Source organism: Hevea brasiliensis, chromosome 8 (assembly GCF_030052815.1).
Source record: "Hevea brasiliensis isolate MT/VB/25A 57/8 chromosome 8, ASM3005281v1, whole genome shotgun sequence".
NCBI classification, from domain to species: Eukaryota; Viridiplantae; Streptophyta; class Magnoliopsida; order Malpighiales; family Euphorbiaceae; genus Hevea; species Hevea brasiliensis.
The window spans coordinates 70,380,068-70,393,305 of record NC_079500.1 but is presented as its reverse complement, the minus strand read 5'-3'; positions in this window follow the sequence as shown (position 1 = coordinate 70,393,305).

Below are 13,238 nucleotides of genomic sequence, written 5' to 3'. Positions count from 1 at the left end.
AAATTGAAATTAAAAGAAAAAGATTTACACTTCTTCCTCCTATTACTGTGAGCCTTCTCTCACCTCCCTCTCTTATAGTTTCCACCATTAAAGCTTATATTTAAGCTTTTTAAACCTCAAATTTCACCATAAATCTTTTGGGAAAAATAGCCTAAACTTCAAATTGAACCTCAAGAGGAAGATTAGAAGGAGAAGAACTGAAGAAAATTGAGGAAAATTGGAGATAAATTTTGCTCAACAAGTAAGTTCTTCTTTCCAATTTACTTTGAATAAATTGCATAGGAATGAACTTGAATAAGTAGAAAGTGCATAGAAAATCAAGAAATTACTCATGTCTTCCTTCATGAAAATTTAGCCAGCCTAGAGAGAGAATGGATTGGATGAAAAACTTTGGAATTAAATGTGTATGTAGACTAAATTGAGTATGTAGATGTGAATTACACACTTTAATTTCATGAATTGAATCATTTGAGAAATTAGGGTTCTTGACCTAAGGGAAATTGGGGAAAATTTGAAGGTTTTTGAAATTGAAGCAAATTGACCTAATTGAGGCTCAATTTGGTCAATTGGAGTGAATTAGAGTGTGTTGATTGGTCCACTTAAATGACCAAAATTGAAATTCTGCTACTCCAATTGGTGTGAGGCTAATTGGAGATGAAAATTAAGACATAATGCAACAATTTTTGTATAGAAACCTTGACCTGAAAATGAACTTAAGTTAGTGAAAAATTTAGTCAAACCCGAATTAGGCACACTGCCACTGTATAGAAATGACCATATGAATAGTACTTGTTCAAATAGTCATAACTTGGTGTAGAAAGGTCCAAATGACCTGATTTTTACACCATTAGAAAGCTATGATATGATACTACAACTTTTATGCAGAACACAAACCCAAATTCTGCCCACAACCAAGTTGAATTGTCAACCAAAGTTGGTTGCTCAAAACTGCAAGAACCAAGAATTGCCTAGAATTTCTAGGTTGCAACCAATCCGGCCAGCCCTAGAAAAATAGGCATAACTTGAGCTACAAAAGTCCAAATGGAGTGATTCTAAAAGGGAAATAAACTAGACATAATAAAGAACAACTTTGATGAAGGACATTCAGCTAAACTTCCACTGTAGCAAGACCAATGGAACTATACAAACAGTGACCCAAAACTGAAAATTTATAATTTCTCTTAGGAAGCTTTGAATTTAGAATGGCAATCGATGCTAACAAATTTGATACTCAAAATGAGGTATGTGAGTGCATTAAGGACTAACATACCTATTAAATATGAAAAAGTCAATATTTTGACTTGAATAGTGCAATGAATAGTAACCCCAATGATGAGGAACCGGTTACACCAATTCCACACCAAGGGCCAATAACTAGAGCAATGGCTAAGAAGCTTCAAGGCTTAGTGCATAAGCACATCACCAAGTCCAACCTCTTGCAAGTATTTGGTTTGGACTTGGAAGAGGGAAGCCAACCTTGCTATACATTCCTTTTGCATATTTGAGGAGCCAAGAGACTAAGTGGCATCCGTCCAAGTTGGCATACATGTGGCAGCCACGTTAGCAAGTACATCCTAGTTGGCATCTAATGTGGCGTCTAAGTGGAGTGCCTAGGTGGCAGCACAATTGGCAGCCCATCTCCACCAACCTTTTGAAGATGCTTTTGTCCATTTTGCAAAGATTGGAAGCCATAACTTTGTCCAAGAGCTCCAGCCATGCTTCAACTTTTTATAGGAAAAGCAAAGTTACTACTTTCAGCTTCAAGACAAAACATCTCTTTTTAGATTGTCTCTCATTTGTAGCCTGCCAAATCTGACCTTCCTATTAATGTTTGAAATTGTATCTATTTTTAGGAGAGATTGGTGTATTAACCAAGACTTGCACATGTCCCATGGTTGTTGAAATGTCTTGGCAGAATACACCAACCCATATTTCTGCCTTCTTTTGTTTCATTTTGTGGACAGAATTTAGATGGTAATTTTTTGAGCAAAATTGCTGGAGCTTTGCTTTGAGTTCTTCTTAGAACTGTCTCTATTTTTCTTAGCAAATTCTTGCCTTGATTTGTTAAGTTTTATTATATGTTCAAGGTTGTTCATCAGCATAGGTGAATTGGTCTTGTTCCTGGCTGTCTTTCTTGGGAATTATATTTTCAGTTCTCCATCTTCAAGGTGAAGGGTTGAAGGTTCAACGGATTTTCTACCCTTGTTAGCTTGGGCTGCCCTCCTCTCATTCACTTTCTCCATTTGTTGCTTTGCTTTTTGATGCATTTGTTTCACCATTTCAGCTTTCCTTTTGCCATCTAAACTACCAAGCTCATTAGTAGGCAAAGGCAACAAATCTAAAGGAGTTAGTGGGTTAAAACCATATACAAGTTCAAACGGTGAATAACCAGTAGATGAATGCATAGACCTATTGTATGCAAATTCTATGAATGGTATGCACTCTTCCCAAGCTTTCAAGTTTTGTTTAATCATTGCATGTAGTAGAGTGCCCACGGTCCTATTGACAACTTCTGTTTGCCCATCTGTTTGTGGATGGCAAGTGGTAGAGAAACAAAGTTTGGTTCCTAATTTTCCCCACAAGACTTTCCAAAAATGGCTAAGAAATTTCACATTCCTATCACTAACAATTGTTCTAGGAATGCCATGCAATCTAACTATCTCCCTAAAGAACAAAGAAGCAATGTAAGATGCATCGTCAGTCTTGTGACATGGTATGAAATGAGCCATCTTGGAAAAATGATCAACAACAACAAAAATACTATCATGTCCTTTCTTTGTCCTAGGTAAACCCAAAATGAAATCCATGGATAAATCTACCCAAGGTTCACTAGGAACACTCAATGGCATGCATAGACCATGCGGCCTTACTTTGGACTTTGCTTTCATGCAAGTCACACATCTAGCACACACTCTCTTTACATCCCTCTTCATGTGTGGCCAATAAAAATGTTCCTTTAAAATTTCTAAGGTCTTTGCAACCCCAAAATGTCTCATTAAAACACCAGCATGTGATTCTTTAACAAGCAACTCTCTAATTGAGCATTTAGGCACACATAATTTATTTTCCCTAAACAAGAAACTATTATGCCTATAGATTTTATCATATGCAGCATGTTCACAAAAGGCAAACACTTTCCCAAAGTCATCATCATTAGCATACATTTCTTTCACATGTTTGAAACTTAAAAGTCTAGCGTCAAGCATGGAAGTAATGTGTACCTCCTTGAAAGTGCAAAAGCCACCGCATTCTCTATGCCTTGCTTGTATTGAATCACATATGGGAAACCTTCAATGAATTCACTCCACTTGGCATGGTGCTTGTTGAGCTTGTAAAACTGTTTTAAGGGCAACAACAAGATATAATTTTAGTGGGGAAAATCAAGTCTAGAGGTTCCAGAAAGAACCTTGATGTTTTGGATTGCTAGGCTTAATTTCGCCTACAAAGCACCCCTATGAAGTTTTAGAATTTTCTGGGTTGGTTTGGTTATACCTCTCCCAAAACAGCCACCAAAAAGAAATGTTGAACTTACAATATTCCCGCGCTCAAACATACACTTTAAAACCTTTTTTTTTTTACCTTTTTTTTTTCTTCTTTCTTTTTGTTCTTTCTCTCTCTTTTTTTTATATCATGTAATCACACAACAAATACACTCAACACATCCAATACTAAACACTTCAACAACACACTTCACAAGCCACAAAGATGCCAATAACCAGGTTGTGAAGAAAAGGTTTAAGGTAGAAAATAACACAAATGTGACAAAACTAGGTGATGAGAATCAAGCTACATCTACGCTAAAGGATTTCATCTAAGGTCCAATTACTAGAGCTAGAGCTAGGGCTAAATCACTTCAAAATTTAATTTGTGAAATCTTAAGGAGCAAGGATTATAAGCTTGAATGGCATTAAGAAAATTATAAAGGATTAAATTTGGTGAAAATTAAGCTTAGAAGTGACCAGGTGTCATGTGGAGCATTAGGTTACATGGAATAACCTGTGGACATGCATGCACCAGATCCAACCCATGTAAATGCATATGCTGGCACCTTTTTGAAGGAATATTCCTTGCTGTTATAACCACCTCTCTTTTGGACTTAAATGCCCTTATTTGCTACTGTATTAAATTTGCTTTTTGTTGGGAGTTTTTATTCTTTTGATAGATTAATTTTTATTTGGACTTAAAGCTCCTTACAGCTGTTACTAAAGTAGAGATATTTTTGTCTTTAGCTTTGAAGCCAAGAGACTATAAATACAAGTGTAATGAGAGAGCGGAGGACACACTTTGAATATTAATAAAAGATTGTTTCTGCTCCATTAGTGAGTAAATTGGTTATTGCCTTTGTTCTTGTGAAGCTCATTAACTTGCTGAGATTTCTAGCTTGCAAGGTTTAGTGCATAATATTATTGGTTTATTCATTCTCCATATGAATTAGGTCAAGAATCCCATTTCTGATATTTTCTTTGAATTACACAACAATCTGATTGTGCTGGTTCAAAGAATCAAATTCATACATCTTGATTTGGTGCTTTCCATATTGTTCCTTTAATTCTTGAATGTGGGTTTTCAAGTTACCAATTACTTGAAGGTTCACATCACTAGGGAAACAAGGACAGATGCAAGAAAGACTCGAATATACCCTAAGATTAGTAGTATTGAGTGTTAACTCACTACTAAGCCTTGATTATGTTCATATTTTCTTAAAAACACCAGAAAACACAAGGACTTGAAGAACCTTCAAGGCTTAAACACAAGGAAGATAAAAGAAGGGGAAAGGAAAAAAATAAGAACACAACAAAATGGATGACCAACCTATTTTGAAGAGAGCCTAAGCTCTGTTACCAAATGATACGGTTTCTACCCTTAGTTGCTGATTTCACTAAGAAGAAAGACCAAAGGACCGTCTTCAAAACAAGCCAAGAAACTCCGTTGAACCTTCAACCCTTCACCTTGAAGATGGAGAACTGAAAATATGATTCCCAAAAAAGACAGCGAAGAACAAGACCAATTCACCTATGCTGAAGAACAACCTTGAACATATAATAAAACTTAACAAATCAAGGCAAGAATTTGCTAAGAAAAATAGAGAGTTCTAAGAAGAACTTTTAAGCAAAGCTCCAGCAATTTTGCTAAAAAAATTACCATATGAATTCTATCCCCAAAATGAAACAAACGAAGGCAGAAATATGGGTTGGTGTATTCTGCCAAGACATTTTAATAACCATGGGACATGTGCAAGTCTTGGTTAATACACCAATCTCTCCTAAAAATAGATACAAAGTTCAAACATTAATAGGAAGGTCAGATTTGGCAGGCTACAAATGAGAGACAATCTGAAAAGAGATGTTTTGTCTTGAAGCTAAAAGTAGTAACTTTGCTTTTCCTATAAATAGTTGAAGCTTGGCTGGAGCTCTTTGACAAAGTTATGGCTTCCAATCTTTGCAAAATGGACAAAAGCATCTTTAACAGATTGGTGGAGATGGGCTACCAATTGTGCTGCCACCAAGGCACTCCACCTGGGCGTCACATTGGATGCCAACTAGGATGGACTTGCTGACGTGGTTGCCACATGTATGCCACCTTGGACGGATGCCACTTGGTCTCTTGGCTCCTCAAATATGCAAAGGAATGTACAGCAAAGTTGGCTTCCCTCTTCTAAGTCTAAACCGAATACTTGCAAGAGGTTGGACTTGGTGATGTGCTTATGTACCAAGCCTTGAAGCTTCTTAGCCATTGCTCTAGTTATTGCCCCTTGGTGTGGAATTGGTGCAACCAGTTCCTCATCACTTGTTTATGTAAATTAAATCAAAAGCAATGATGAAGAATTTTATTGAACTGTGTTGAGTTGTACATTTTGAAATGAGATTGTGTTGACTTGAGACTATATTGGAGTTTGAGGTTGAAAAATAAATTTATTGAGAGTATTTTTACAGGTGTTAGAAGAACTGTTTTTCCCAATTATAGATGTCACTATGTCGAAATTTTTATAAAAATTGCGAAAAACAAAATTTACCAAATTTCTTACTTCGTATTTAAACTCCAAATAAAGGTTTTTAAATAATGCTTTAACATTATTTTACCAATTAAAATGAATTGAAATGGTTTAAAATCCCTTCTATTGTATTTAACGAATTGTCGGTAGACGAAGTTCGGTGATTCACTAAGTATACTACAGGATCATGTTATGCCTTATAAAGGGGTGTACAATAATAAGGTGAATAGTAACTACCAAACCTTAAATGCAAAGAATTAAACAATTAACTTTGTAATATGTCCTAGTATGCTTAGTATGATTGGTTTGGATAGGTTGACACGCCAATAGGGTTCCGATAGCAGTATTGCATATGGCTTCGTACCATTTCGTAATTTATGGCATATAGTGCCATTTTGTGAAATTATGGCTTTTAGCTATTTTGATACACTTGATATACTTGGCTTTGTGCCCGATGGTTATTATGGCTTATTAGCCGTTCTGTTGCACACCTGGTAGACGCTTTGTGACCGATGGTGTGACAGCCCGAGGTACTTGATACCCAGTGCCAGTTTATCTATTTACCTAGTCCAATCACTGGTCTGGTTAATTGGGCAACCAAAATAAGTCTTAATAATTTATAACCAAATGGTGAACATAAAAAGTACTAAATGAATAATGTTACGAATAATTATCATGAATTCAGTTTGCAAAAAATAGTACCATAATTTCTGCATAATTAATTATTTTAGTTTATTTTTATTTTATATTGACACCACTAAGCTGTATTGCTTAGCGTGTTGCTTTTGCCACCCGTAGGTACTGGAGATACAGAGCGAGAGCCTAGTAAACCATAGATTGGGGATTAGAGTCCAGATCTGCACTGTGTCCAGTGTCACTCCACTGCAGTGTATTTTGGTAAGACCCACTAGGACTATCAGTGATTTTGTATTTTGTAGTTAGACTTTTAGTTTGCCATGTAAATTATAAACTCATATAATTATTTGTAAATTATAAAATTAATGAGATTTTCATCTTTTAGTTATGAAATTCGAATATGAATTTATTTGTGTATGGAATTGTGAGTTTGGAATATTGAAATGAAGCACTAGAATTAAATGTGATGAAGAATTTATATTATTGAAATTATATTATTGAGATCTTTAACAGGTGGATTCGTCAAATTGTAATTAATTTAGAGGAAACTCCACCAGTTTCTCTGATTAATAAAATGATATAAATTAATCAAAATAAAATACAAATATTAGAATATGTAATAAGATAAGTTAAAAATAATCCGGCACCGAGAGTGACATACTTTGCTTGGCTACACTGTAGCCGTGAGGGGTGTCACATTTAGTGGTATCAGAGCACGGTTTAGGCATTTCTGGGTTTAGATAGAGTACATACCATGCATTACATTTATAAGAGTTGAGGTGACACTAATGCAAATCTGTTTGTTTTTCGTTATTTTGGTTAGAATATGGACTCGACATCGCAGAGAGCCATTGAGGAAGACGTGGAGAGTCATGCTCCACCCATGACTAAAGCTGGAGGCAAGGGAGAACCTGCTCCACTAGTGCAAGAGGTACCTATTCAGCCTTAGCAGGCCTTGTTTCAGCAAATGGCCGAATTCTTTAGGCAGATGACTGGGGCTATACCACAACCACAGCCACAACCTCCACCACCACCACAGAAGTCCCATTTGGAGAAGTTAAGGAAATATGGGGCTGTGGATTTCCTGGGTAAAAAAGAAAATGACCCCATGACAGCTGAAAATTGGCTAGACAGAACAGAAAGGGTACTGAGACAACTTTACTGCCCCCTAGAACACAACCTGGAGGGTGCTGTGTCCCTACTTCAGGATGATGCGTATCAATGGTGGGACACAGTATCTAGGGAGGTGCAACCAGACTAGATCACATGGGAATTTTTCCTCACAAAGTTTAGAAAGAAGTATGTCAGTAATGTGCATCTGGAAGAGAGAAGAAGGGAATTCATTAAGTTGAGGTAGAGTCAGTTGTCAGGGCCAGAGTATGAGAGAGACTTGATCAGACTGAGCCAGTATGGAAGGGAAATAGTACCCACAGAGGCTGAGAGGTGCAAAAGATTTGAAAAAGGGTTAAATGACAACATCAAATTGCTTATTACCTCATTGAGGATCAATGACTTTGCTCAATTGGTGGAAGCTGCATTGAAAGTGGAAAGGGTCATAATTAATGAGCAAAGTAGAAGAGATAGATAGCAGAAAAGAGGTCCGGGTCAGACCAGTTAATCCTTTGCGCCTGGTAAGATGTTTAGAGGTCCTCCTGCTCAAGGTTCTAGTCAGACACCAGGTCAGGGCCAATCCCCAAGGCCCAAATCACAGTTCACACCTAGGAAAGGCCAATCCACATAATCAGTGGGCAGCACTCCAGGGACGGTGTATAGGGAACTAGCCCCAGCAGTATCTTCAGTCTGTCCACATTGCCATAACAAACTTTCCTTGTCCTCAAGCAAAGCAAAATTCTGCTTTAAACTTGAGATACACTTACTCCCCCAAATTTGCCTCTTTTGGGAGTAATTGTAGTGAAGTGATTCAATTCCAACTCCATAGACATATCTCAATTTTCTAGGTCTACTAATATAGCATACACTTTTTAAAAGATCAAAAGGTGTTTAAAAGGGTTGTATTGGGGCTAAAGGGATAATGACTTGGTTGCCAATGAAAGGTTAATAGGGAATGCAAATATAAGGATAGCATGTATTCATAAAATATCAAGTATACTAAGTTTATTCTACTGATTTTGTATGGAGAGGAAGGGCTTTTAGTTTTTATAGTGCCAAGCATGCTTCCATGATTCTTGAGACTTCCTTTTTCTCTTCTCTTTTTTTTTTTTTTTAAATTTTTTTATGTCCCTTTTGTCCTCTCCCCCAAACTCATTGCTTTTGCTTGGTTGGAAAGGCAATTTTTTTTTTTGTTATTATTTCAATTGCACACTTGCACTCTTTCTTGAGTCTACATCCTCTCTCAATTTTTTTTTCCACTGAATATACTTTTTACTTATGCATTTAGCTTCCTCAAATGGGTAGGGTAAGTGTTTAAGCTAGGGGCTAGGTAAATAATATGGGCAAGCAATAAATTCTAAGGGATAAATATAGGCTTCAAGTTGGCTACAAGGGATATACATTTTAATTAGGGGTGGCTAAGGCTTAGTGAGGCTATAGGAAAGAATGCCTTAATCATTTCGTGATCAAGCATATGCTAGCATTTCGCCTTGATAGGTCCAAGAGATATGTTCTAGAGCTAGTGAGGCATTTTTTAGTTTTGCTTGTGTTTCAAAAATTGTTCTCCTATTTTTACAAGTTCAATATGATTAATTAATAGTTATGAAGAGGTTTAACTAGTCTAGTTCCATTAAAGAGATTAGTTTCTTCGCAAACAACATGTTAGAATCCCTTTTTACCTATCTAGATACATTCATTCCTCTATACCGTAGAGTCCAATTATTAGCTTACTAGAATTTGGTTATAGTGCTAAGTTTCACAATTTAAAGTCCAAAATTTTTCAAAAATTTTCAAAAATTTTGATACACAAGAATAATGTAGCTAAATTTAAATAATGTAATGATATGCATATAATGATATGCAATGCACTTATACCCCCCCAAACTCAAATCGGACATTGTCCTCAATGTTAACATAATATGCAAAATTAGAGAAAACGTACACAAATTACAAGAAAGCATATTATTTATTAAGCATTGAAAAGTTTGGGCATTAAGCCTATAAAAGAGACCTATGATTGCAACTTAGGACTAAGGCATGTAAGATATTACTATAAAGATCCTATCCTATAGTCTTAGCTCTAAAAGGTCTCTGATGGTGATGATGGCGATGCTAGCTCCTCCTCCTCATCATCTAGCTTCTCCATTAGCATGTCCAATTTATTGTGGGCTTCCAGAGGCTATCCTCGATTGCTCGCATTTTGCTGTATATTGTGGTCTCCATGCGCTGTAGGTATGCAAGGACCGGATCTGTTGGTGGTGGTGTGTATGGAAGCACTCGAACGGGAGACTCTTGGATCATCCGCTCTTGGCCGCCTTCACCTGTTAATCTACAATATCTCAAAAAACAAATAAGGGATAAACATGATGGGTCCCTACCATATAGTCATTACACTTTTGGTGAATTAGCATCAGAAGTAGTCACTGCAGGGTTAACACTGTGCAATGACTTAAGACTTCAGCGCCAATTACACAAGGAACGAATCACAGGTAAAAGAATACTTGGTGATTTCTGTGAACAATATGGTTTACCTCCAGTAACTTTTCCTAATAAAGGCAAAGTTAAAAAATCGGGGAGAGAGAGTAAGAGAAGGTTTAAAAAACACAAAACCTTTTACCCTCAGACAAGTAAAAAAAATAAGAAACCTGTCAAAAGTAAACCAGTTACTTCTTCTAAAAAGAAGAAAACAGTCAAAAGAGAGACTAATGTAGTCTACTACAAATGTGGAAAAACTGGTCATTACGCTAACAAGTGTAAAGTCAAACAACAAATTCAGGCTCTAGAAATTAATGACAATCTTAAAGATTCATTAATTAAAATTCTCTTAAATGAGTCAGAATCAGAAGAAGATTTAGAAATTAATGTACTAGATTACACTTCAGAAGAATCTTTTACTGAACCAGAACCAGAGTCATCTTGTGATGGAAAATGTGATTATTATAAATCACTCTGTAACTTAAATGGTTTATGTGTCTTAACAAAAGAACAAAACTTGATGTTAGATCTTATTGATAAGATAGAAAATCAAGAAGAAAAAAGAGAAAAGCTAGAAGAATACTTGAATCTAGTCAAGGATAAAAGTCCTTTAGAAAAGAGAATTGAAGAAAGAGAAAATCCATATGATCTTAAAGAAATTATGGAAAGAATTAAAAAGGCTAAAATGCTAAGAGAACCTACCATCAAAGAACTAAGACAAGAAATAAATTCAGTAAAAACTGAAATACAGTCCTTAAGAGAAAGGATAGTTTTATTAGAAGTAAAACATGAATCTCCATTAATAATGGAACTAGCAGAAAAGGAAGATGAACAGGAACCAATAGAAATAAATAGCCTTCAGTATGTCAACAGAATCGATAGGGTTATAACTCACAAATGGCATACTAAAGTAACTATAATTGTTCAAAAGGAGTACTTATTTAGTACTATAGCCTTAATAGATTCAGGAGCAGATCTATGCTGTATAAATGAAGGACTTGTACCTTCAAAATACTTCTCTAAAACAGTAGAAGAATTACATACGGCAGATAGTTCTAAAATAAACATTAAATACAAATTATCTGATACGGTAGTTTGTAATCAAGGAATATGTTTTGAAATACCATTTATAATGGTAAAAGGATTATCTCATCCAGTGATCTTAGGAAACCCATTCTTACATATGCTATACCCCATTAAGTCAATTACTGAAAAGGGAATAGTATCTGAGATAGATGGAAAAGAGATTATTTTTGAATTCATCTCTTTACCAATAGAAAGAGAACTAGATGTGCTTAAAAGCAACATCGAGAAAAAAGAAAAATTTATTTATTCTCTTAAAAGAGAAGTTAACTATAAAACAATTCAAGAAAAGGTTAATGAGCCTTTAATCCAAGAAAAAATAAAACAACTTGAAAATGAGATGGCTAATAGCATCTGTGCAGAAATACCCAATGCCTTTTGGGCTAGAAAAAGCCATGTGGTTAATCTACCATATGAGCCCAGTTTTGATGAAAAATTGATACCTACAAAGGCCCGGCCCATAGCAATGGGACCTAGACATTTTGAGATCTGTAAAAAAGAAATTGCTGACCTCGAGTCAAAAGGGCTAATTAGAAAAAGTCAAAGCCCATGGAGTTGTCCAGCGTTTTATGTTGAAAATGCTGCTGAACTAGAAAGAGGAGTACCAAGATTGGTTATCAATTATAAGCCTTTAAATCCCTTAGATGGATTAGATATCCATTGCCTAATAAAAGAGATCTATTAAATAGACTCTTTAAGGCCCAAATCTTTTCAAAGTTCGACATGAAATCTGAATATTGGCAAATCCAGATAGCTGAAACAGATAGGTATAAAACTGCCTTTATTGTACCATTTGGACATTACGAATGGAACGTAATGCCTTTTGGGCTTAAAAATGCCCCATCAGAATTTCAAAAAATTATGAATGAAATATTTAATGCTTATTCAGCATTCTCAATTGTTTACATTGATGATGTCCTTATTTTCTCCAGGACAATTGATCAGCACTTTAAACACTTAAATGTGTTTATGAAAATTGCAAAAAGAAATGGCTTGGTAGTCTCAGCCAGAAAGATTAAACTCTTTCAGACTAAAATTAGATTCTTAGGTCATAACATTGAACAAGGATCAATTATTCCTATTGATCGAGCCATTGAGTTTGCCAGTAAATTCCCAGATGAAATAAAAGAAAAAACCCAACTTCAAAGGTTTTTAGGAAGCCTTAACTATGTCTCAGACTTCTATAAAAGCCTGGCCCATGATGCAAAGCCTTTATTTCAAAGACTTAGAAAGAACCCAAGCCCATGGACCAAAGAACATACTTTAGCCGTTAAACGGATAAAGCAGAAGGTTAAAAGCCTTCCCTGTCTTGCAATTCCTCATCCATCTGCCTTAAATGTAGTTGAGACTGACGCATCTGACATCTGGTATGGAGGCATCTTAAAACAAAGACTAGATGACAAAGAAACCCTAGTCAGATTTACTAGTGGAATTTGGACAGGACCTAGAGTTAATTACTCTACGGTTAAAAAGGAGATCTTATCCATAGTTCTCTGTGTACAAAAGTTTGAATCTGATTTATTGAATCAGAAATTCCTTATAAGGGTAGACTGTAAAAGTGCAAAAGAAATATTACTGAAAGATGTTAAAAATATCGCATCTAAACAGATATTTGCAAGATGGCAGGCTATTTTGTCTGTATTTGATTTTGATATTGAGTTTATTAAAGGAGAAACTAACTCATTGCCTAATTTCTTGACACGTGAATTTCTTACAGGACATGAGTTCAAAAGCCTCAGTAACTCCGTCAAAACGGACTCACGAGGTATCTCCACCTCCGTCTAAAATGATGGACAAACTCAGAGACGACGCTTATGCTATCAGTGTCGAGGCAAATAATGCAAAGGAGGTTAATTACCCCTATATTCCAATCAGCTACTGTTTTCTTATGCCCATAGACAGGAAACACCAGGACTTAAAGCCCTATGAAATTGCAAATTTC